We start from the raw sequence: 23,926 nt of genomic DNA, 5'->3' as shown, positions 1-23,926 counted from the left end.
TTAACGTTCTCCCTCAAGTCAGCAGTATGAAAGATATTGGCTGGAAAAGCAGGTGAGAAGCAATATCCGATTTGTGTGGGAAGTATTCTTTGTACAGCTTCAGAGTAAAATTGCTCCTCTATGGTCTGACATTCCTCACTTTAAATGCTTACTGCCGCCCCCCTAGTGGTCATTCCACTGGCTATTTTAATTAATAGCATCAATTAAAGGTGGAAAGGGTGAAAACGGAGGGGTGAGAACAATTTGTACCTTGCCAGGATAGAATGTGAACCACAACTGCAGCTTTACTATATCAAAAATTGTGTACAACTGCCACAATAAAAAATAGCATTTACACAAACACTCATAAATATTCAGTTAACTTCTGGTTTTGTAAGTCATACACAGTTGTAAATTCCTGAAACATATTTTATTAACATTATATAAGGAAGAAATGCACAGTTCAACTGATGGACCTCCAAAACAGGCAGACATTGAATTTCATGGCTACTGTGAAATGGGAGATCCACACAAACTCTGATCCTATGAATGTCTATTTGAGTACAGGCATTAGAGTCTGCACACAGCAGGTCTATTTTATTGACATGGCCTATAAACTTAGAAGGTCAATGTAATTTAGTTCTAAAAACATCCTGACAAGGGCTCTAATGTTAATTCTCTCATTGATCACACTGCTGGTGACACCACTTGTTTCTCATTTACTAAGAAAACAAAGCAAATGATCACCAGACCAGACCTGTGCCTCACCAGACCAGACCAGTTTTCCTTTCATTTTGTAGTAAAGATGACTGGAAGTTCCCTTAACAATACATGTTTACTGAAAGTGACATGAGGGCCTGTCAATCTCTTCAAACAGCAGGAAATTGTCTCTCGGTCAGTGGCAACAGAAACAGATAGTGATCTTACATTTCAGAAAATGGTTATATCAAGAGTAGTAAACTTTTCACGAAATGTGAGTGAATCATCTCACTATGTAATTCTTGCCTGAGATTTTTGAGTTCTCTAAGGTATGTTGGCCTAAGCTGGAGTTGCTCAATAAGAGTGAACCAGCTGCAACTATTTCCCTCTCCAGTCTCCTCTTGTCCTTTATCCTGGCACTGGTTCAGAATCCTCCTGTCAAAACATATCAGCCTGGGATTAAAGCCTCGGATTAAAACCTTTCGTGCGTTGTCCTATAGTAAGTTTCATAACACTAACATACCGAGGAAAATCCTCAACGGATGGATGAGAGACTGTTTTCAACTTTACAACTCCTTATGAATCGCTACTGAAAGCAGATCTTCCTTTGGGGAAGAAGCCCTGGCGATTTTCTGGATGCAGACTGAATCCTTTTTGTGTCTTCCGGCTTTCTTACAGCTCTAATTGCGCAAAGGGAGTATCACAACTTAGCTTTGGTTCACCTTGGCTATTTGTTCGAAACAAAACCCTAAGAGATTTGATGTGTTTTGTACTCTGCCGTAATTTAAGACAAAAGATTTGCTCCAGGTATTGACTTGAGCAAAACTGTCTATCAACCACGCCTACTGATAACATTAATAGGCCTTGTCAGGGTTGTGTAACTTCTAAATGAATAGGCTTTGGCAAAGCTACAGCATGTGAAAGATGCCGTAACATAATTCTACACAACAGCAAGCTACATTATACTGGGCTATCAATTAATACACTGCGTTATAGGCGTTGGTTCAACTACACACCTACACTGAACAAAGGACGTTCCTGAACATTTCTCTGAGAAGAAAGGGTCTAACAGGTCTGAGTGCTACCAAAAGTGTTATTATATGCAACTCTCCACACAAATTCCTGCATTGCAATGCACTGAACTGCATGTTTATTCTGTGAACATTGAGTTTTCTTTCTCCCCTGGGATAGCAGCCATAAAAAGATCCTGGGTAAGCAATTGCCTAAGTAAATAATACAGGCTGACATTTTACTTTGATATCCACACTGCAAAAGATATAATTCTATTGTTTGCAACTGTGCAAATTCTGTGGTGTTTGGACAATGGGATTCAAAGGAGTAGGTGGATTTAAGATGCTCTAAAGTATGCATCTTTACCACTTGTGAATGCTGATTATTTCAGATTTTGGAATGGGTTTATTTAATGTATTTTTCAGATATCTATTCATGAGGACCTTTCCCCTTCTCAAGATTTTTGAGCAAGTAGCAAAAGCTACGCTGTTGAAGTCAGCTGCAAAAGGCATTGACAACAGTGGGGATAAGTCCAAATTTCTGTCATGGTGTCGTACTTCTAGCAACTGTGAGTTCCTCAGTCAGATTCGGCAGCTCCTCTGAGAAAATTAACAAAGCTCTACCACAAGCAAACAAAATCTTACCTCTCCATGTCTGTTATTTGATTCTCCAGAATGTCTTCTACATGAAAGCCAACATCCCTCCCCCTTTACCATGCATTCATTCTGAAGTGTGCCTTCTGTCTCTCCACTCTCCAGTTTGATCTTCAGAGCCACCCGAGCTTTCCACATAAGCTCTCTCCTTGTAATCAACAGCATTTGAAAAGGTCAGCACCTCCCCCACTTCAAGAGACCCCCAAGATTCTCCTCCTATTACTACCATTGCCTGCTACGCAAACTGGCTCAAACTGCTCGTGCAATTACCATTTCATCTGGGTTTTAAAAGCAGCACTAGTACTGGAGATAAGTGCTTGCAGGGCAGAAGCCGTGCCACCACTTTCAGTGCTACAGTATCGATGTGCCCTTGGTACCACTCTTTTTTTCCTTCATCCTAACGGAACGGGCTCGGACTCTCTAATTACGCGGGCATCCACTATTAAAGCTCTGACAGAGGGAGTGTGGAGCCAGCAGTCCACTCCACACTGCCTTGCTCTGATGTAGAGAAGCCATAGTGAGATGACTTATTATAATGACTACCAGGGGGCCACTTTCTGCTCAACATCCTAAAGGAAACCTAGTGTAATTACAAGGACAAACCCATCTGGAAGGCTGCCAGTAAGCAGAGTCAGCCTAACGGAGGACCTATAAAACAACTAATGAAATGATTTTAAGACACTTGCTTACAAGAGGAACCAATGGACCTCTTCATTAGTGAGATTCTTGACCTATAGGTCACAAAAGTCAACAAACTTGCCAGCTAATTGTTTGATTTTAGACAGGCTCAAACGGTCCACATTTTTTGCAATTCGTCTCATATGGCCAGGGACGAGACGGAGACCTATTTTTACAGCTATAGCTTTTCTACAGTCTCACAAAAAGCCATGCCAAGAATGGATCTACTTCAAAAAACTTACCTACTTAAAAGTATACAAAAAAGAAAGGTATGCAGCAATGTGAATTCCATAGGTTGGCGTAAGTTCAGATGGCTGTTTAAAGAATTTAGCCATGACTATGTGAGGAGGAAAATTTGTGTAACTCAGGTGAGGAGAGCTGTGAAAGTTATCTGGGCTAAAAGTAGGTCAATCTGCTCTGCCAGTTCACTCTTGTTTCTAAATGTTTTCAATTGTTCACTGTTATCTCACTATCGTGGCCTGGATGCATTTGTAGTACAGGGCAATACTAGTCTGATAGGCCTAATGCTGATAAAGCTTTACAATCAGGCTAGCCCCATGCTGTCTCCGGTTCCTGTTATGCCTGGGCCACTGACAGGATTATAATGAACATGCTCTTTGTGGAAAGCACCTTATTCCAGCTCATATTTCCATGACCTTGACCCGTCCAATATTGAAAATGATACATTTAAACACTTCCATGCAGCTTTCTCAAGATGTTTTTTAGTCCCTAAATGAAAGTAGCAAAAGATTTTGTGCTCTTCAGTTGCATCAAATACTGCTTTTGCTTTTTGGTTTTCACAAAAAAAATGGCCCACATTCCTCAGTGCTGTAAACAAAAAGAACACAGGTTTGTGAGTAACTGATGTCCAACAGGGGTGAAGAATGCTGGTATTCCTGCTCAGAATGGCAAATGTAGATGCTTAGGGTGCTAGGGAGCATGCTAACACTATCAATCACAGCAAAAGGCCAGTAAGACAGTGTGTGATGATGGGAGCTTTAAGATGCCTGTCCCAGCTAATGCCCATCAATACCTCCTCTGTCAACCACAATGGCTTGCAGTGGAAGACAGATTCCACAGATGGACAGCTGCCTGCCTCTGTGCTAAATAGAAACAAGGCGGCAAGCATTCTTCTTCCAATAGCCACAGCTCCCTTAGATCTTGTCTGTGGCTGGATGCTTGGCCAATATGTGAATTCCATGGGTCCCTTATGAAAATAAACTAAACTAAATATAAGTGTGGCATTTATCTGCAAATTTTAATGCACGTTTTCTATTTATTTGCTAAATTTAACATACTTCAAAACTCACTAAAAATAGTAATTGTACATTAAAATGTGCAGAAATGTCACATTTCTCTGTGGAGGATGTGTACTTTTCACTTTTAAAAAATCAACAACATATTTAATTTGACAAGGGGTGCCCATAGTTTTGACTGTATTTAAACAGTAAACATTTTAATATTGCTAGAGAGCAATAGCTGATTCATAGATACACATAAGTAGTTCATGGCTAATGGCTAGTGTTAGTATTAGCACTCACAGAACTGGTTTTATTACCTCAGCAATCTTGACCATCATTAAGTCAAAAATGAATTGAACTGTCTGACATATTGTTCCAGACTAATGTTCAATCATCATTTTGCTCTCTTTTCCACTCACACTGGTCATAAAATACAGCTGTCACTGTGCAGCTTGACTCCTCTTCTTTGGCTACGAACACCAGTTACGCAATAATTGTTCCAATTCTTATGCCCTAAATCTGAGGATCTCTGCTGTTTCCACTTTTCAAATCGATGACAAATACAAGAGATAATTAAAAATATTTTTAAATTTTGTACTGAGATTACCTTATGGCATTTAATTATTTTAACAATAACATCAAACCTCTGATATGCATGCAAGTGTTAGCAAAGAGCATTTAATTCAATGAATGCACCTTACAACATGAATGCATAAGAAAGAAGCTTAAAAAGGCAGCAGCAGCATTTCTATGGCTGTGAGTTCTGACACTGCAGTCAGTCTGTGCTCAGAATGGTAAGTGCACTCGCTCTTAGCAATGTGCTGTGATGAAATGCAAGCAAAGCTTTCAGACAGGCCAAAATTCAAATGCCTATTATGGTGCAAAAAGATTGCACCTTTGAATCTTTGAACTCCTCTCCTTTAAATCTTTGGCATGCAGAGTTTTGTCCTTCAAAACTGAGTGGTTAAAATGTATCAGCAGCACTATGCAAATGCATGCATCAAGCGGCAAGTGGCTGTTTTTGACTTTTTGATTTCATGCATTTCTCAGCCTGATATAAAGAAGGCTTGGAGGACAATTACTCCCCCATAACTAATGTAGCTATTTGGCCCCCACACGAACGTGGCATTGTGGGTGGCTCACTAGTAGGTTGCTCATTCTTAGGAGAAGGCAGTATAGAGTCACCCAGGCAATGGCATCTCAGCCATGCCTGTGATCATGACAGTCCTTTAGTAGCTGGATATAAAATTGCGTTGTCTAGGCATTCGTATCCTAGACAACGGGCTGTGACCCCAGAGGGCTGTCAGCTCCACAATTAATCAGGCCAACATGGGTCATGCCAATCAATGTGACGGCTCGCCTATCTCGCTCTGTACATTTCAAGTCTTGTTGTGCACAGAAGCAAATCTATTAGTTATTACTTTGGCAGAGAGCATTAAGTTGTGCAAGGATATTCAACAAAATGTTATACCATCCATTCAGAACAATTTGAAGGACCTCGGAGGCATTCCCACTCAAATTGCTCTGAGATGTTTGGAAATGTGAAAGGGTCATATTGATCCTCAAGGCGAGACGAATTTGAAGGCTGACTGCTTCTCTATTTCACCAGTCAGGCTTGAAGAAGGGATTTGCAGCATATCAGATGGCAGACCCGGCTGCTTAGGACCAATCTCAAGGCAGCGAACTGTTTCTTTGGCAAAGAGACACCAGCTCAAGCCAAAACTTGATGAAGTTAAAGGCCATTCGATCCTTTATGGAACAATAAATTCCATGCTAATACCCTGCCACCATGAAAAACAAAAGGGAACCTTTCATTCAGATCTTCAAACAATATTTTAAGGAACTGGCCTTGAGTTAAGACCATGTCTACCAGCTGCAGTAGATTTTAATAGATACACCCACACACTCAACTTAAATCATGTGGAAGCTAGTACCATGATGGCATGCTTCCTGTATATTGAGATATTCCAGTCTTGTCTACACAGCACCCTTGGACTTGGTCCTTGCAGGTAGGGACTGATGCCATGGAAAGATGAGAGTGAAATGGTGTGTTAAAGGAAGGCTAAGCATTCGCCAACACCGTCATTTAGCACCTGGAGCAGACTCATCCTTGACTTTGAATTGCTTTACCCAATTTTGCCAGAATCAGCAATGAGATCTTGGCGGGTAACAGGATCTAACATGTTAAACCTAGAGGGATTATGCAGAATTTAACGTAAATCAGATAACTTGGCTGGTCTTTTTTTGGGAATGTTTCTTCTCAGAAACAAGGTTAAAGTACCCTTATTATAGTAGCTGAAATTATAAACCATGATGATCAAGCCAGATTACTCCAACAGTGCACGTTTTGTAGGTTAATCCACAACGCAGACTAAATTTGATTCATTATCATCTTGCAAAGAGCTTTTTTGCTTTGGAACCTCAAATTAGGCTGTGTAAAACCTAGCCAATCTTTTCCTTCTTTAGTGAACGCAGGCTAGATCAAAAGTGGAGCGAACATCTCACAGCAACGTCTTTCGGCAGACAAAAGAGGTGTTTTTCGCCTGCCAAATGCATAACTGCGTGCACACGCTTTGATCTGGTGAGAGTTAGACTACAACATGCAGCACAAGGGGCCCCGTTTCTCTGTGGCCCTTTGAAGCAGTGCACATTTCGCGATGGCAGATGACGCAGAGATGGTGGTTCACGCACAGAGGGAAGTGTTTCAACTTTAAAATTGCTGAGGGAATACCATCAGCCATCACTTTTGCACATTAAGAATGGAATGATATCTTTTTGTTGGCAGGGACGAAATCCAAAGAGAAGGAGAAAACGTGAAGTAGGTGAGAGCAGACTTACTAATGGCATGCATGGGGAATGCCCACTGAAGCTTTAAACACTACCAGTCCAGTGAAATAAATATCTTAGAAGGAACAAGTGCCTGTTTGGCATACTAATGGTAATCATTAAGCTCAATCGTCTACAATTTTCATTCATCTGAAATTCCTGAAGCCATCTACACAGCTGTGTAATAATCATTTTCAATAACAAATTACTGATATGGTAATGGCGTCCTAGACCAAATCGGCACATGCGCTGAACCGAATCCATCTATAAATTGTCAGCAGTGATGATTTTTTTTGCTCTTTGTAGTAACATTTGCTGAACACTGTCATGCTATCTATAGAGAAGCTGCTGGAAAACGAACACATAGTCAGCACCTAAAACAGGAGCAGAGGCCTTGAGCCTCCTGGTCTAAACACGTCACATCTGTGCTACAGGCCAATAAATTATTCAGTCTGTACTTTTACCCTCTATCCATCTCTCTGCAAACACCAGCAGCAACTACCCATGTTACTTTTAGCATAGGAAGCTTTTAGGCTGCTGCCAATTTTAGACTCATTGTTTCAGTTGGTTTCACTAGTCCTCTCTGCTGTTTCATGTATATATGTTAGATGCTTTGGAACAGTTAAGTCACTATACTTAGAAGCTTATAGCTTCTATAGCTTAGAAGGCCAAGATGAAGTATGATGAGCTGGTGATGTAATGTGATTCAGTGAGAGACAGAAAGAAAGAGAGAGAGAGAGAGAGAGAGAGAGAGAGAGAAACTGAGACCATTTTCTACACACTTCCAAAAAAAAAACAAAAAAAAAACACTCCTCAGGTGGCTTAAAAACAGTTTTACATACATTTATATAGCTTTACATACTTAAGGGACCCTGAATGCGAAACTGTTTCTAAGAAGTGTCACCTATTACACTTTTTCCCCAGCCATTTGACATGCAAGAAAAACAAGCATTTCAAGATTCAAAAGGCTGATACTGATACCAGTCCCTTAATTTTTAAACGTGAAATTAACTATTCTTATTTAAAGCACTTTCAACTGAGATGTGCAACTAAAAGTAGACTCTCATGTTGAAACTACCTAATAGGAAGAAAAGCACAGCCAGCAACATCAAAGTACATAATGTGAGTGTATGTTATTTCCGAAAAAAATTTGTTACAGGATTGGATTCATTCTTTTTTCCCCTCCAATTTCAAATCCAGCTGATATTGGCTCTCCACGGATACCTATTATTGAGTAGGTACCATTGTAATTGTAATAATGGTATTTCTACAGTGCCTTTCTCACAGTCAGAGTCACACACTCAAAAAAGGTAAGCAAGCTTGAAAGAATATTAGTGACTGCTATAAAAGTTGTTCCAGTGCTGTTTGGACTGAAACCAGACAGGAAAAACTTTTTAAAAATTGTCAATGGCAAGGTAGTTTGTAGCTCAGGGGAAACTACTCTTTCTACCTGTTGGAAAGAAGCCGTTGGTTTGAAATAGTTCTATAATTAAAATGTTCAATAGGGTCAAGGCCAGGTTTCACAGGAAGTAGTGGTCACTGCAGTTTTAAGAGGCAAAACTACACTTAAGAACTTTTTAAAGAGGAGGAAGACAGCGAGAGAGATGTAGTAGATGAGCCTTGAGAAGACAGGCTGAGACAGGGTCAGTTTGGCAGGTGGAGAGATTTTGTTTTGAACTAAATAAATAGTCAGAGTAAATTTAAAAATTAAGTGGGTCAGGAAGTGCTCAGAACAATAAGGTTCAGAGTAATCAGGGGATGAGGGGACAGATTAGGAATATTAGCAGTTTTTTGCCATTTTTAAATTAAAGAATATTTCATGTTGGCCTGCAGAGCTAGGGGCAGCAGCTAAAGGAGGTTTAAGCAATTAAGAAGTCTGAAGTTTTAATAACTCGAAATTCAGATGTAAACCACAGAGATGTGTGAATTGATGAGAGGAGCAAGTTCAGTGAGGATGTTGGATGTAAGATAATTACACAAAGACAGTAAATCTTTAGGATTAGAGATATTAATGACATCTACAAAAAGGGAGGAGATTTAGAGTTAAGGAGAGATATGAGTGATCAACGCTGTGTTCAGGTTCTATTCAGAAGATTGTACATACCAGATAGTTGACTAGTAAATAGGACTTCACTCTGTTTTGGTGGTCATTGAAAGATACACCATCCATGCAGAAAAAGAAAGTGTGGTAGTTCAGTTTATTTTCTAGTTTCTGGCACCATTTGAATGTGGCATTCTCATGTGGCAGCTCAATGAAGAAGTGAACAGACTTGACATCCACAGACAGAGAACAGGACTGGCTAAAAACTAAAATTAACAAACAAACCTGAATTTTCCAGCATTGCTCAAAGTGCACATAAAATTGAAATCACTTTTCAGGCCTTGTTTAAGGTCAGATGTTTTTGTCGGAGCATGAGAGGCCTTCAAAGACTCTTGTGTCTTACAAAACCATTATCTATCTTACTTTGAAAACGCAATGACCACTGTTAAAACTTGCGTCAGGCTCCAGTTTTTTCAGTTCAATCACAGATGAGGCCTACTGGATGTGAGAAACAAAATAATAAATTTAATCAGTACTACTGCCTGTAGCTCTAATATAAGCATAAATAGAGGTGAGAAAAAGAAAGACAGAAAGACAAAATCCACCCTGGATTCCCTCTCTACAAAAATACAACTCCCAATTCCAAAGCTGCACTCTTCCTCTCTGGCCTTCTTCTCCTCCCACTGCTATCAGCAGACTTTTCTAACACATGGTCACATGACTGAACCATGTTTTTCTTCTCACACACTGTTACAGCTTACACATGCTCTAAATCACCAATCCTCTCCATCAAACTAAACCTGGACCTGCTGGCTTAGATCAAAGGTAAGGGCAAATAAAAGGGCCAGCAGCGTGAACAGAGCAGTTGTGTATGGTGCATCACGCTATGGACAGTGAAGAGGAATGCATGTCAGGGTCAGCGGATCCATGTGGGGAGTAAAGGGCGATACCTGGAATGCTCTGACATATCAGGGGTATGTGTGTGTGTGTTTGTGTGTGTGTGTGTGTGTGTGTGTGTGTGTGTGTGAGAGTGAGTGAGTGAGTGAATGAGAGAGAGACAAAGAGAGAGAGAGAGAGAGAGAGAGAGAGAGAGAGAGAGAGAAGGAGAGACTGGGCTGCAGCTAAGCCTCAGGACATTAATTAGCCTTGCTGGCACACCAGCACTAAGTATTCATACTACACATCCAAACATACATGCTTACACTATATGAGCCTCCTTCACACATGCACTACATTGTCAGTGGCAAAAGAGTCATGGACACTGGTGTTCCATAGTCTATTTAAAATAGATCACGTTAAAGCATGTTTCAAGGACACACAAGCAGGACAGGTGTGAAATGGAGCCACGTGCGGGTGTGTGTGTGTTTGCTTTTACACATTTTCAGAACAAAAAAGTGCTTTGGAGGAAAACCAGAAAAAAACAATAATAGTAACAAGGCTTTGTAAAGTATTGTTTACAAAAGCTATATTTCATTTTTCAGAGACCAAGGATCTCATGGAGCTAAGCAACTGACTGACTGACTAACTGAACAGACTGAGTTACAGACTGACTGGCTGACCTACAGATTAAATGACTGACTGACTGACAGACTAACAAACAGACCGACAGACTAACTGACTAACTAAAGAACTGAGTCACAGACTGACTAACATAGACGGCACAAAGACAGTTCAGTTGGCCAGTGGTTCAATAGGATCAGTGAATAAAGTGGTATCTGCATTGAGATCAATAGAAAAACATCATTAAATAGGACTTGAAATTGTGACAGACACAGAACATGCCACCAAATGCTATCTGTCACTAATGTGCTAGCTTAATGCTAACTAGCAATAGTCATACAAACACTTGAGAAACTTGTGAACGTGCCACATAAGAGATTTCTTTTTCTTCCACTCATCACTTATAATTGACTCCAAAACCCTTCATACAAACTTAAGAAACTGAGTGTATAACGTCAAAGCCTCAGGCCTCTTCTGATTTCAGTACTCTTCAAGCACTCCCTCCCCCCTCTCTCACAGGGTCCCACAGGCTCTCACACACAAGCAGGCCAGTCCTGGGCTCCTGGGCTTTGGCTGTGTTCCAGTTGCAAAGATCGTTCCCACATCATGCCACTGAGAGAGCAGAGCGGACTGGGAAACACAGAGGAGGCCTCTGACGTCCCGAGAAGACGCATGTTTACCAAATTCCCAGCACTAAGCATACACAGCCTGCCCCTTCCCCACCCCCTCAGGCCTCTGAGGCTGACCCATGCACTCCAAAAGCCAAGGCCAACACTCAGACCCGCCCAAAGTTTCCTTATTAGACTCTTTATTCCCATCATTATGTCTCCTGAGCTATGATCATGAGTTACGGTATTACTAGCAGAAAGCGCCAAGATTTGATGCTACTAGCTTTTTCGTTTTGAAGTCTTTGGGTCATATTTATCAGAGTGACAATGCAAATCTACTGCCCTTTACATTACTGATACAATATCACTTGAATTCATAAAGTTACTGCTGAATACTGAATTCAAAAGCAGGTTTATGTCCTTTGCAAATCAAAACGATTACTTCAAATTCATTCTTTTTAATATCCATCTTACAAAGCACTATGAGTAAGATTATTTTACTTTGATAACAAATATCCTCATCAGTCTCACTTAGAAATGCTATATTAAATCACGGCTTTCTCACTTGTTTCAAGAAGCATTTGTAGTACTGAATTTAGGGGGTTAAGTTGGGTCATTAACTGTTTTTGCCAGAAGTCTCAGGAGCTGCCTTATTAACATGCTCAAAATGGTGAAATGTGATGTAAAGTTTAAAAAGATGAAAGCAAAATTCTGATTTTGTGTTGCCTTATTCAGTAAGCAAACTTTATTCATGATGGCTTAATCACACGTAATCACATTAGCAGCAAGAGATCTTAATGGGACAAACACAATTGAATATTTCCCTGCTTTATACAACTTTCCACATACAGTTGCATATAACGTCTTAATCCCCACAGCCAACTTACATGTTTTGTTGGTTTTCTACTGTTGCATACGTCTGTACCTCATTACTGTGTGTAGAAACAAAGTGTTTGATTTGTATATGATTGTGGCATGTGCCCACCCCCCCGGGCCCCAGCGATGACAGCCACAAGAGCCACAAGAGTCGGGGCCCGAACACTCAGTGGCGACGAACCTCTGCAAAGACAGTAAGGGGAGAACTGCGAATGTGGAAGGGGCGCAAGGCCCGAGCCCTGCCGAGGGACGTGAGTCATGCAAGTGAGGAGGAGGACGAGGACGATGGTGCTGGCACGAGGGCAAGGAGCTAGTCCCGAGCTACGCCTGGGCCCCCTGGGCCCCACCCCTTTGATGGCCTCTTCTTCTGCCGTGAAAACTCCCTTGGTGTGTTGGCGTCCTCCTCCTGGGTTTTGACACCTCTGTAGCACAGCACATGCTACCCCAGGCTCAAGGAGGACCCTGGAGGCAGGGTTCAGTGTTGCAGCAGCCATTATCTTTAATTCACCCAAATAAAAGCAACCAACCAAGGCTTGGGACTTGCTCCTTGTGCCTCTTATTGCTGGCACCATCGTCCTCGTCCTTCTCCTCCCGCCGTTACTTGAGTGACTCGCATCCATCGGCGGAGCTCGGGCTTTGTGTTTCGCCCCCTTCACACTCATGCTCTCTCCCTGCCATCCTTGCAGAGGTTCATTGCCGCTGAGCGTTCAGGCCCTGCTTTCCTGCTGGCCCTCGTGGCCGTCATCATCAGGGCCCAGGGGGCGGGCGCATGCCACAATGATATTTAGGGTGGTGAGAAGAACTAGATATTACTTTTTTAAAGAAATCTTGAGTACATTTATCCATCCATTCATTTTCTTCTCCGTCAGGGTCGCGGGGGGAAGCTGGAGCCTATCCCAGCAGTCTTCGGGCGGAAGGCAGGATACACCCTGGACAGGTCGCCAGGAGTACATTTAGCATTGCCTATATATCTTTGTAGTTTTTGTAAATGGCTTTTTAGCAATGTTCAAGACTACAGTTGTCTACAGACATCCTTGCGGAACTCAAGACATGTGATCCCTCTAGGACTACTTCTACACACCACTGAACAGATTTCATTATTTGACAAGAGCCGATCTTAGATCAGTGTTTTATTCTGAGATGCTTGATAAATACAGGCCCTTGTCAATAACACTATTGCTTTATCTAGCCTAGAGCACAGAGCAGTGCAATGTCACTATGTGCTGCGAACTTACAAAGCCAACATGACTTGGGAGGTTGTGGTCACAGCAGCCTCATGTACTGGAGACAGATAGTAATCATAGCTGTCAGCAGTTAACGACTTCAGCGCCACAGTGTGTGTTGATCCTATGAGAGGGTGTTGCAATACAGAGCAAAGTCAGAGCTCTTGCCTAAGGGAGCTAAGTAGCAGGAAGACCGTGGCTTATTTACATTCTTGGATCTCTACGACCAGCGCTGATAAAGTGACCTAATTTTCTGATCTGATTTCAATATCTGTCATACTCCACAAAAGGAAAGGCAGGGTAAATGGAAGGCGCACCAAAAGATGTGAAGCTGGAAAAACATCCCAGGGGAAATGGAGGCCAGGAGGGGAAACAGGTTAGAGAGGCCAGGGACCAGGGAGATTCATGAAGCGTAAAGATGCTAACCAGAGATAAAGCTAAGTCCACTGTTTACCACAGTCACTGATGTGCAAAGGCTGGTAATGCAAACATATATGAGTCTATGCTTCAAACTGTCTATCCTGCCTTCCATATTTAGTATGTTACACTCTTTCTTTAGACATGGACACTTAAATAAACTTTCAAAGGTGGATAAGTATTGTTGTGCCAATATATCCAATATTTACCTTTGTATTTTACAGTTTTTCCACATTTTTCCATTTATATTCAATTATTAAAAACAGTTGTGCTTAAAAAGATGGATTATGGTTAGTGTTTTATTAAAAAGCCTAAATTATACAAAGGTCCTTTTTAAAATACATTTGTGTATGTAAACATTGTTAGTTGTAATGCATTATATATGCAAATAATGCATGATCTCTCTGCAAACTTTAATGCACAATTTCTCTTTATTTGTTGAGTTTTACATATCGAAAAGAAAAAAAAACGAACCAAAAAACATGCCATAAATTTCACCTTAAAAATTCCCCCAATCTGTTAAATTTAGCAGATAAACAGCAATTGTGAATTAAAATGTGCCAATGTGCCAATGCCAATCTGTTCTTTGTAGAGGATGTGAACATCTCACTTATCCGGGGCACCTGGGCTGTATATTGCATACAACTGTTTGTTCGTCTTAAAGGCACAGTAAGAAAAACAGTCTGTTGAATTCCAGGGTAGAGAGATGTTGAACAGTGGTCAAAATGAGTGACTATTTTTGGTACATAAAACTACACAAGCATTATAAGTGGACCTCAGTAAAAAAAAATAAAGACAAATATGCACCCTTTGAGAATTTATAGGGGTGCCAATATGTTTCTAAGAAATATTTGTGAATGTGGATTTGCTTAATTTTCATTTGAATAATTTGACCTCACTGAAAGGTCCGCTTTGGTTGCAGCTCTGATGTGGGCACCTTATGAAGCATTAGCCAGTTTTACATTAGCGTCACTCTTATCTGTTGCACAGCGTTTCCTGACTCTACAGATTCTCTCATGTGGCAGTGGTGAGAGCGTATTGTGCATGATGGGGATCAGCTGCAGCCGTATGCTATTGACAGAACAGGCACCATCTTTTACCAACCAGCCAAACCCTTTCTGACAGCCTCACACAGGCCAGAGCATTGTGGGGGCTCCTGTACCCACAATGCTATTGCCAGCTGTTGTTTTTACGGATCAAGCTCAAGGAAAACACACGGGTGAGGCTGTCAGCATGCTCTCTTTCTCTGTCCCGCTCCCTCTGGTCTAATTTCCGCTTACCTTCCTATGCTCTCCCCTGCTGTGCTAACCTCTCCTCTTTTTCTCTACCTTCTCACCTTTTTTCTAAACCAAGATGCTTGCCCCCCTTTCAGCACTGTTCCTCTGATCCTTGTGAAAGGTTTCCTCATCTTGTGATGAGAAGTGTTCAGCTTCCACAGCATCCACTTTAGCATGTGGTACAGACTACTACTGACTGGAACAGTCATCATTGACCAGCTGTCTAAATAGAAACTAACAGGAACACACTCGGATGGCAAGAAAACGTTATCCAGAAGAAAACCACAGGTCCTGAAGTTACTGAATAGATTCATACTCATGAATCTCATGTTCTGATGGGGAAAGAAACAATAAAAACAAAAAGCCCTGTCCAGAAAAATCCATTCCAGTGAACTTCAAATATCCTGTTTACTGGAAAGACAAACCCACAAACTTAGAGAAACCGTGGTGACCTTGCAGTAAAAGGACTCTCTTTTTCTGCTGATGAATCATACACAAACCTGTCCACAAGCCTGATAATACATTCATTTTACAAGTCTACTGGTAAAATGAATGGTAGAAAAAATAGAAAATAGAAGAGTAACACTAAAAACAAGAGTAAAAAAGTACAGTTTTATGTGCAAAGTTGAAAGAAAAATGAAAGTTATATGTAAGTATGTGGAGCAGCTGTTCATGAAGTGCATTCACATCAACTTACTGCCTCTCTCTGTGTATGATTTAATTCTGTTAAAACTAGGGCTTAATGATGACACAGGGATAGTATCTGTAGATAACTGCCTAAGAAAAGCAATCAGTATAAGAAAGAAACTTGTTTAATGATGAATGACTTGTTTGATTATATATTTATGCCAGATTGTTTTGCAAAAATGTCTTCATTTCATTCACTTTTCTACTTTTGGAATCCTACAGAATGCAGAATATATTTCTCTGTAATGCTAATAAAAGTTGATTTAGTCCAAATTTTGACATTTTGTAAATGTTTATGTATGCGCATCGGAATAACACATGTACATGACCTTATCAGTGCACGCCTAGGTAAAGATTTTATTTTAGACCCGAATGATCCCAAAAGGAGAAAAACCTTACAAATTTCACTTTCTAAGCTGACAGATGCCTAAATTAGGAAGATCTACTGCAGTTCTATACACAACTCCAGCATTTTGGACCTGATACCTTTTTAATACTAGTTGGTCTTTGCTAGGCTATTTTTAGTTCACCAAAGTAACAGTATTTTTATTTCAGTATGGGTTTAGTCTACTCTCCCCACCTTAGACTACATATCCCACCAACGCACAGACATCGAGAAATCCTGTGGTGGCTTAACCCTCTGCACTCTGACAACAGTCATACTGCAGACTTCATGACTGCACGAAGAAAAGCAAAATCACAGCAGTTTAAAGACAAAAACCTCTCTCAGCTCTTGGTTCTTTCCCCTCGTTTGCAAAGCCACACTGGCCCCACAAGTTCATGGAAAGTTCCTCGGCGTTCAGAGTGAAGTGGAGTGCACTGGCTGCCACATTCGCTCCTGTCTGCTGGCTCAGGACCCAGTCAGAGGGGGAGCTGTGTGTGTGTGTGTGTGTGTGTGATGGCTCAGTAAGCAAAAGACAGCTCCATCTCTGGCAGTAAAACCACCTCTTTACCATTGACGAGCCAGTGTAAACTCCAACACACCCTGCTAAATTGCTACTTTCTCACATCTGATATTGAGCTACTATGTTACTACAGACACCCAACCCCCATCCACCCCTCACCCACCACCTTCCCACACAGGTTTACTTTTCTACAATTTCTATTTAGCATTCTTTTCTTATTTAATACAATTTTTAAATTACACATTACAAATAACATTACGATGTGGGTAAATAGTGAAATCGTTGAAATTCTAACATGAATTTCACAATTTAGTATTTGGTTTTGCTTTTTTATGATGTGCCATGGACTCCACAGAACCCTCTGAAGAGCTGATCAAATCTACCTGAGAGTCGTCTGAACACTCTTCAGTTAAAAGGATAAGACTAAAAACAAAGTCTGATGTTTTTGTTCAAAGACATTCACATTGTCAGTCTCATAAATTTACTTCAAATTACAGTTGTGGCCTAGAAATAATGAAGAATTCTAAACAATTTCTTCTTCATTTAACTTTTCTCATGTTAAAATGTTTCACATTTGTAAACTTGCTTATTTGCAGGTTTAAATGGGAAAAAATTCCCACATTTTTTCAGACTTTTGCACGCACCCAACTCTATAAACACCTTTAAGGTGCTAAAGCAAATGCCCGTAGACTTCTATTATAAATGTATTTTCAGTCAGCAGCGTATTTTATGTTCTTTTACTAAGCACAGGAACTACTGAGTGTGTATTAAAGTTACTGTCTGTGGAAATGAACTGTGTATTAAGATGCAGCAGACATTAGGTTGTAAACCCCTGAAGTATTCCTTTAACCTCAGTAAGAAATAATACCCCTAGTTTTCTTCCTACTACGGTCTGTCCTGAAAACGTAGGGAAAACAAACACAATTTGCTCACTCAAACAGAAGCTACTCATGCACACTGCCCTGTGATCCTATCACCTTGCAGATAAGGTTTTGCTGTGGAGGGGCTGTCTCATATGAGAGCTGCCCCCTCCCCCTGTCCACTTCACTCCCTCCCCCAGACTTAAAGGGGGATGTAATAACAAACTCTGTGCAGCCGGAGCTATGCCACTTCCACTACACGTCGTAACAGAAGAGGGACAGCATTGTAAACCCCCCCACCTCACCTTTTTTTTAACCATTAAGCAAACACCCTGCAGCCCAGGATCAATCATTAACAACTGTCAGTTAATGAAGAACTAGAGCACTAGATGTGCAGCAGCTCTGAGTACTCACTCTTGTCCAGGCAGCGTTCCACAGCATTCAGGCACAACCTTCACAGCAGAAGAGGGAGAAAAGGGGAAAACAAACAAAAAATCCTTTTTTGCTGAAGAAACCACAGTAATGAATTCCTTTAAGGTCACAATGAGTTGCCAGTGTATTATCCAGCATTTACAAAGCTGTGTTCCGTTAAGGTGGTGAACGCAGAGTTCCCACTCCAGATCCACGATCACTGTGAGAGTGTGTGTGAGGGAGAGTAGAGTGTATATCTGACACGCTGGTGTATTACTGCCTCTGCCGTAATCTGCATCAGCCTCCGCCCACCCCTGACAGCAGGCGGGGGGAGAGAGGGAGGGAGAAAAGGAGGGAGAGAAGGGGTGAGTGTTATTACTCTTGGTGGTTTAGGTACACAGAGCGGAAGAACAAATTCGATTTCGCAACTTGCTTTTGGTTTTTGTCTTAGCAAGCCGTGACTCAAGACCAGTTCAGCTGACTTAACCTGTGTTGCAACTCCTATCAATAGGAATCTTTATATTTTGAACAATAAAATCTTGGAGTTTACTAGTGTAAATTCGATACCCTATTCAAACGTAGTTAGTTAAAGATGAATTCACATTTTTGTTCAATTCAATTGTCAAGATGTCACTCAGAGTGGTTTTAACAGTCTAGAGAAACTTACCAAGTCAGAATTTTTCACAGTTAAACACAGTTAAAGTATTTAATCCCTCTAAAAGGCACCTCACAGAAAGCTGTTACATTATACAGGTATAAATATGACAACCATTGCATTTCACCATTATCTACATTAAATATTAACACTCAGAAGACACATGTTGGTTCAGTGTTGGTTTGGGATAGTAAATATAAGGAGTATTTTTTGCAGTGTAGATATGGTAACCCTGAAATCACTTTATATAAATCTATAGTCTATAAGTTTCTCTACAAAGAACTACTTCACATTAAAACACACAGTGATTTATCAACAATTAAATTAGGCATAATCTTTTAAAAAATCTGCTGAATTCTAATTTAAGTAATGAGTTATTATTCAGTATTGAGAAGTTCCACTTTTGACTTTTTCTATTAATTTTGATGTCAAGAAATGATAGAAATGTACACATTTTTCTCAACGCAAAATGAGACTAGATGAAGGACAATAACTCTTCATTAGTTTCAACTCATTATAAAATATCTTCTCTTCCACTTATAAATGCAATTATGGCATTTTTGAGAATTCATGGCTTGTAAGAAAAATTACTACCAAGAGATAAATAAATAGCACTAAATTACCACACGCTTTTGTTATCATGGTCAATATCTGCAAATTATAAGGGCTAAATACCAGCTCAGAAAGGGACATTTAGTTACCTTGACTTGAGAACTTTCCTGGAACTGAGAAAAAGCAGTAAAGAAACAAAAGGAAAAAAAATTAGCCATCTAAATGTCCACTTGATAAGGTGACACCACTCATACTTCCAAAGCCATAGCTCTCGTATAAAAACCCCAAAAGCTGCCAAGAACAAGAGTTGGGTCCTTGACACTGAGGTTCTTGCTGCATTGTGAAAGCCAACTAGCCTGCACAGACCCTCCTATTAGGCCTAAGACAGCATTTCACGTGCTGAAAGGGCCTCTCTGTATCCAGCTAAAATCACATAGTCCCAACGCTCTGTGCTCACAGCTTGAACTTGGCTCATAATGCAACGGCACTAACGGCACTATGCTAGCCCTGGGTGAGTGACAAGCACCGTCCAGTAAATCGGAAACACAATTCAGGGCTGATGTATCGCTTTCTAAGCTGCAGGACCGCTTTCCGTCAGAACCTGAAGTGAACTTGAATGCCTGAAACCCTGCTTGTCTGCTGGCAGTGCTCACCCGGATTTTTGTATGGGCTAACAAAAAACGAGAAACGCATCCAGGATATCACATTTGAATTGAATGGCACCCACTTCAATGGAGTGCAAGGAGATCGGAAAGTTCTGGGCAACAAATCGCCCGGACAAAAGCAACTGTCGTGGTGAATGAGAGAGGAAGAAGGCGTCAGTGGAAAAGAGAAGCACTCACAGTTGGGAATCCCTGCACTGAAAATAGTGTGGCTAATTATGTACTGAGGAGCAATGCTAAGCAGGCAGATGGAATGGGGCTATTAGGGGGTGTCAGGCTTTGGAATTCCACTCCAGCCATAGCTAGAAAATCGGGGCAAGTTGGAGATGCTGCCAGGTCATGTGATTTAGGCAGTAGAGTCGGGTCACTTAGCAAATGTCTTGCTTGCACACCTCCACATGCTGGAAAGCGTTCTACTGAACCAGCCATTTAGGCATTCATGGCTTTGAATTTGATGGATCTTTTAGATGAACACTGGGGGCTGACAAGCACTGAAGAGCCAATTTAACAACAAATGGGTGGATCTTATGATGCTATGGCTTGATCCCCTTTTGAATCACCTTGGAACATTTGTCCCCTTATTATCCCCAAACCTGCTGCTTCTTCTGTTAGTTTTATTTAGTGTTGTTCTCAGCAGGTTTCACAATGACTGTGTGATTTGTTAGTTCTTCTGATTTTTCACAGATTTTTGCCCATCTTGATCTCTGCCTCTCAGAATTAATCTTGTGACCACTTCTTATCTAATCTCTTATTTTTGTTGATGATTTAGAAAGTAGACTAAGTTATTGCTGAAAAATAAAAGACAAATTTGTTAACTTAGCTAATTTTGTGAACCAAAAAAACTGACAATGTGACTGAATAAAGAGTTGTTTGAGAGATGGGCACAAGAGAGTTTGGCTCTTATTGGTAAGCTGAACTGACTGATCTGACTTACCTCAAAGTAACTTACATCAAATATCTGACACACAATATACTATTTAAAAAAAGAAAAGAAAAACACGCAGAATTATTTAGAGAGAACGTGCAATGTGAAAGACAATGTGCAATCAGACGTTGAGAAATATACAGTTAGTAACAATGATTTTGATGACAGTAGTTATGCAACTCTAATCTATGTAATAGCTCCAGTCACCACAGAGCTGGATTCTGTTCTTTGTGCATAAAAGTTCAGCTCAATCACCCTGAAGTGTGCTTCCAAGTGTAATCTAGATGATGCACTCATTTTTACCTCACCATAGGCAATAAGCTCATGCTAAGCAAAGCCAAATAAAAAGCTCATTTGCATGATTGAGCATTTAAATTTGAGTGAAATGCTGTTTTACTGGAAATGCCACAGGTCAAAGTGTCAACTCTGTTATTTTTAAAATAGCAAATCCAGTAGATTCCTAGTGGAGTAATGTCCTCTTGTGATAAGTGTAGGGTTCAGTTAACACACCCCTGACGGTAAGCTTCTGCATTTCCTCTTCCCCGCAGTTCAATTAAATAAAAGCCATAAAACTCAGCTATCTGTTACAACCCTGAGGTCAACTAGCTGGACTGTACTGAAGAGCCCATATGACATAATACTGAATTTTCCAACAGTATGATGTAGTATCTAAACAGTGCTAAAGTTTAAAATGTTTTAAAACACCTTTCACTCCCCAGTCCATACAGTCCATTTGGTAATTAGACTGCAAAAAGAGCCTGTTTTGAATTGTTTTTGTGAAGCTGTGAAAAATAATGTTGTATTTTATTCGTTTAATATAGAATATTTCATTTTAAAGGATAAACAGAGGTTGGAAAATGGTAATGTAAAAATGAATTCTGATTGTTTTAGGTACCTAAAAGCACACAAAAAGTATTAAAAATGAAATACCAATTTTTTTTTGGAATATGGGACCTTCAAGCTACAAATATCAGCAACTTGCTTACTCAAAATAGTTGTACTGATGTTCACCAGTGCACTGGTTTGAACATCTGCCATCTGTCAAGAGTTCTTCTCTATTTCAGTCCAACTTACACTCAGTACCTCCCAAAGAGAGAAAGAAAATTCTGCATTTAGAGAAAAAAATCCTCCTTTACTAAAAACAGCTACACAAACGAAGCTATATTCAAATCCAGTTTCCTTTCTGGGAGCATAATGAATCCAAGGCATTCTCTATTTCTCTAAACGCTGCAGGAGCAGCTGATGGGTCAATTTCTACAAATTAATTATCAGCACTGCTAAAAAAAATGACAGCATGGAGGGATAAGACTGTTTATATCACACATTAGCCAAGCAAGCAAACAGCAGACAGCAGTTCTCTGGTGCGTGTCTCATGCTGTTAAGCGGCACAATGGGCAAACGGGGGAGCTGGCTTGTCTCATTACAAATCTCAGCATTCTGCTGGCCAGATTCTGCAGAGCAACACCCCCCTCAGGACACACTGGGCTCTGACCTCTGCAAGATTCCTCTCAATTAGAACACAATGGAACAATCCTCGCTGTTCACTCAAACCAACTAGTGACTTTTTTTTTTTAAATCCTGGAACGCTCTGTCCTTTTTTTGAAACTCTTGGACTGATTTGGCGTGAACATTTTACAGACAGCTTTTAGCAGTGGCACCACCCTCCCCCTCAGTCAATCTGTCATCTGAATGGGGATAAACTCCTAGGGCCCCACAAGTACACGGCCAAGGGAAGCATTGGCTCAAAAGTTTCTCGCTCTCTAAATTGCACTATAGGGGGCGTGTAATCCCTTAAATTGAAACGTGGATTAGAGCTGCTCAGATTATTGTCAATTGCTTTTTTGGAGGTTCTAATTGACCAAGGAGGAGCTTTTCCCGAAAAAGAAGCTGAGCATGAACACAACAGTTTGTATAGGAACAATACACGATGCTAAACGGAACTCTCAATGGAAATCAGTCTGGCAGTCAATAAGTAGAATACTATGATTCATTAGGGCTACATTAGGCAAAATGCTAATTCTGAACCCTATAGGTTAGAAAAAGCATTGCAATCAGGCCATAATTAAAATAGTCTACTGTTTATTAACAGCAAGATAAACCAAACACTACTTTACTGACTACTTTACACGGTTTGCATAAATATTACACAGAGTCAACACTACAAAATGTACAACTTTAAAATAAGACAGCTACACCTGAAAGATGTAGAATAAATATATTTTCTAATATTCACATCACATAATAACAACACATAGTGGAAAAAAAGAGAAAAATATGTGGACTGTGTGTCACACAGAGAAAATGGTGATGATTGTCTACTAGAAGGTAGGCCAGCATGATATGGACAAACTACCATTTGTCTAACTACCATATCAAACTCACAATTATACTGCTGCATACTGAGATTTCAATATAATTTAAAGCATTGTAAACATAGTAAAATATGAATGTGATCTTTAATGTGACATGGTTGAAGGGGCACAATGCCCTTTATGCTACATCTGAATAGCTATATCTGCAATGCCTATTCACCTCCTACAGTGGTGCCACAGTAGTGCAGAGACTGAGACTAGAAAACTCCCTTCAGTTGACATATCTTGAAGGCGGCAGGAACTTTTGGAAGTTCCTACAGGTGTTTTGGGGTGGATGCACGAACGAAGGCTGTTCTTTTTTTTTCATTCCTCTTGCTGTACAGAAAGTTTCACCTGCCTGCCCCACTCACCCTTCTATGATACTGGTGCCTGCAGAGTCTAAAACTATTCAGTCTTAAACATTGCTCACCTGCCTCACACTATACGGAGTGCTTCACATGTTCTTACCAACATCTTGTCATGATGGGCGGCTAACAGCAGTCATTGGTTTTCGTAGATCGAATTCTCTATTTTACTGTGATACGCTTCCGACAGCAGTCACTGATTTTTATAGATCTAAAATCTCATTTGTTACACTGACAGGCTTCTAACATTTGTCATCAGTTACGAATGGTTCATCTAAATGCTTCTGGCCAATGATGGACTCTTTTACATTTTCTTTTGAGTCTTGGTTTCTCTCAAGCTTCTTCCTGCTCTTAGTGAGTTGCCACTTCTTGCCACTGTTACCATCGGCTTGCTCATTTGGGGTTTGGACCTGGATTCCCTGTAAAGCTGCTTTGTAGCAACTGCTGTGCTGTTTAAATAATCTGTCTCTCTCTCTCTCTTTCTCGCTCTCTCTCAAGTTTCTCTTATGTATATAATCATGACG

General features: G+C 40.5%; 1 protein-coding gene across 2 annotated transcripts in view; it reads right to left on the bottom strand.

Moving 5' to 3' along the window:
• The window catches only part of sema4ba (sema domain, immunoglobulin domain (Ig), transmembrane domain (TM) and short cytoplasmic domain, (semaphorin) 4Ba), a 95,958-nt gene that overhangs the window by 57,948 nt on the left and 14,084 nt on the right, over positions 1-23,926 (bottom strand). The window contains exon 1 of one of the 2 annotated variants that reach the window (XM_017711108.2): positions 17,896-18,147. The exons of the other annotated variant lie outside the window; for it this stretch is intronic. The gene's annotated coding sequence lies outside the window, so the exon portion shown is untranslated. Of the gene's footprint in view, positions 1-17,895; positions 18,148-23,926 lie in introns of those variants that run through there. 2 annotated transcript variants of the gene reach the window in all.

This window comes from Pygocentrus nattereri, chromosome 7 (genome assembly GCF_015220715.1).
Source record: "Pygocentrus nattereri isolate fPygNat1 chromosome 7, fPygNat1.pri, whole genome shotgun sequence".
Lineage (NCBI taxonomy): Eukaryota > Metazoa > Chordata > Actinopteri > Characiformes > Serrasalmidae > Pygocentrus > Pygocentrus nattereri.
This window is presented reverse-complemented; position numbering and strand designations above follow the sequence as displayed.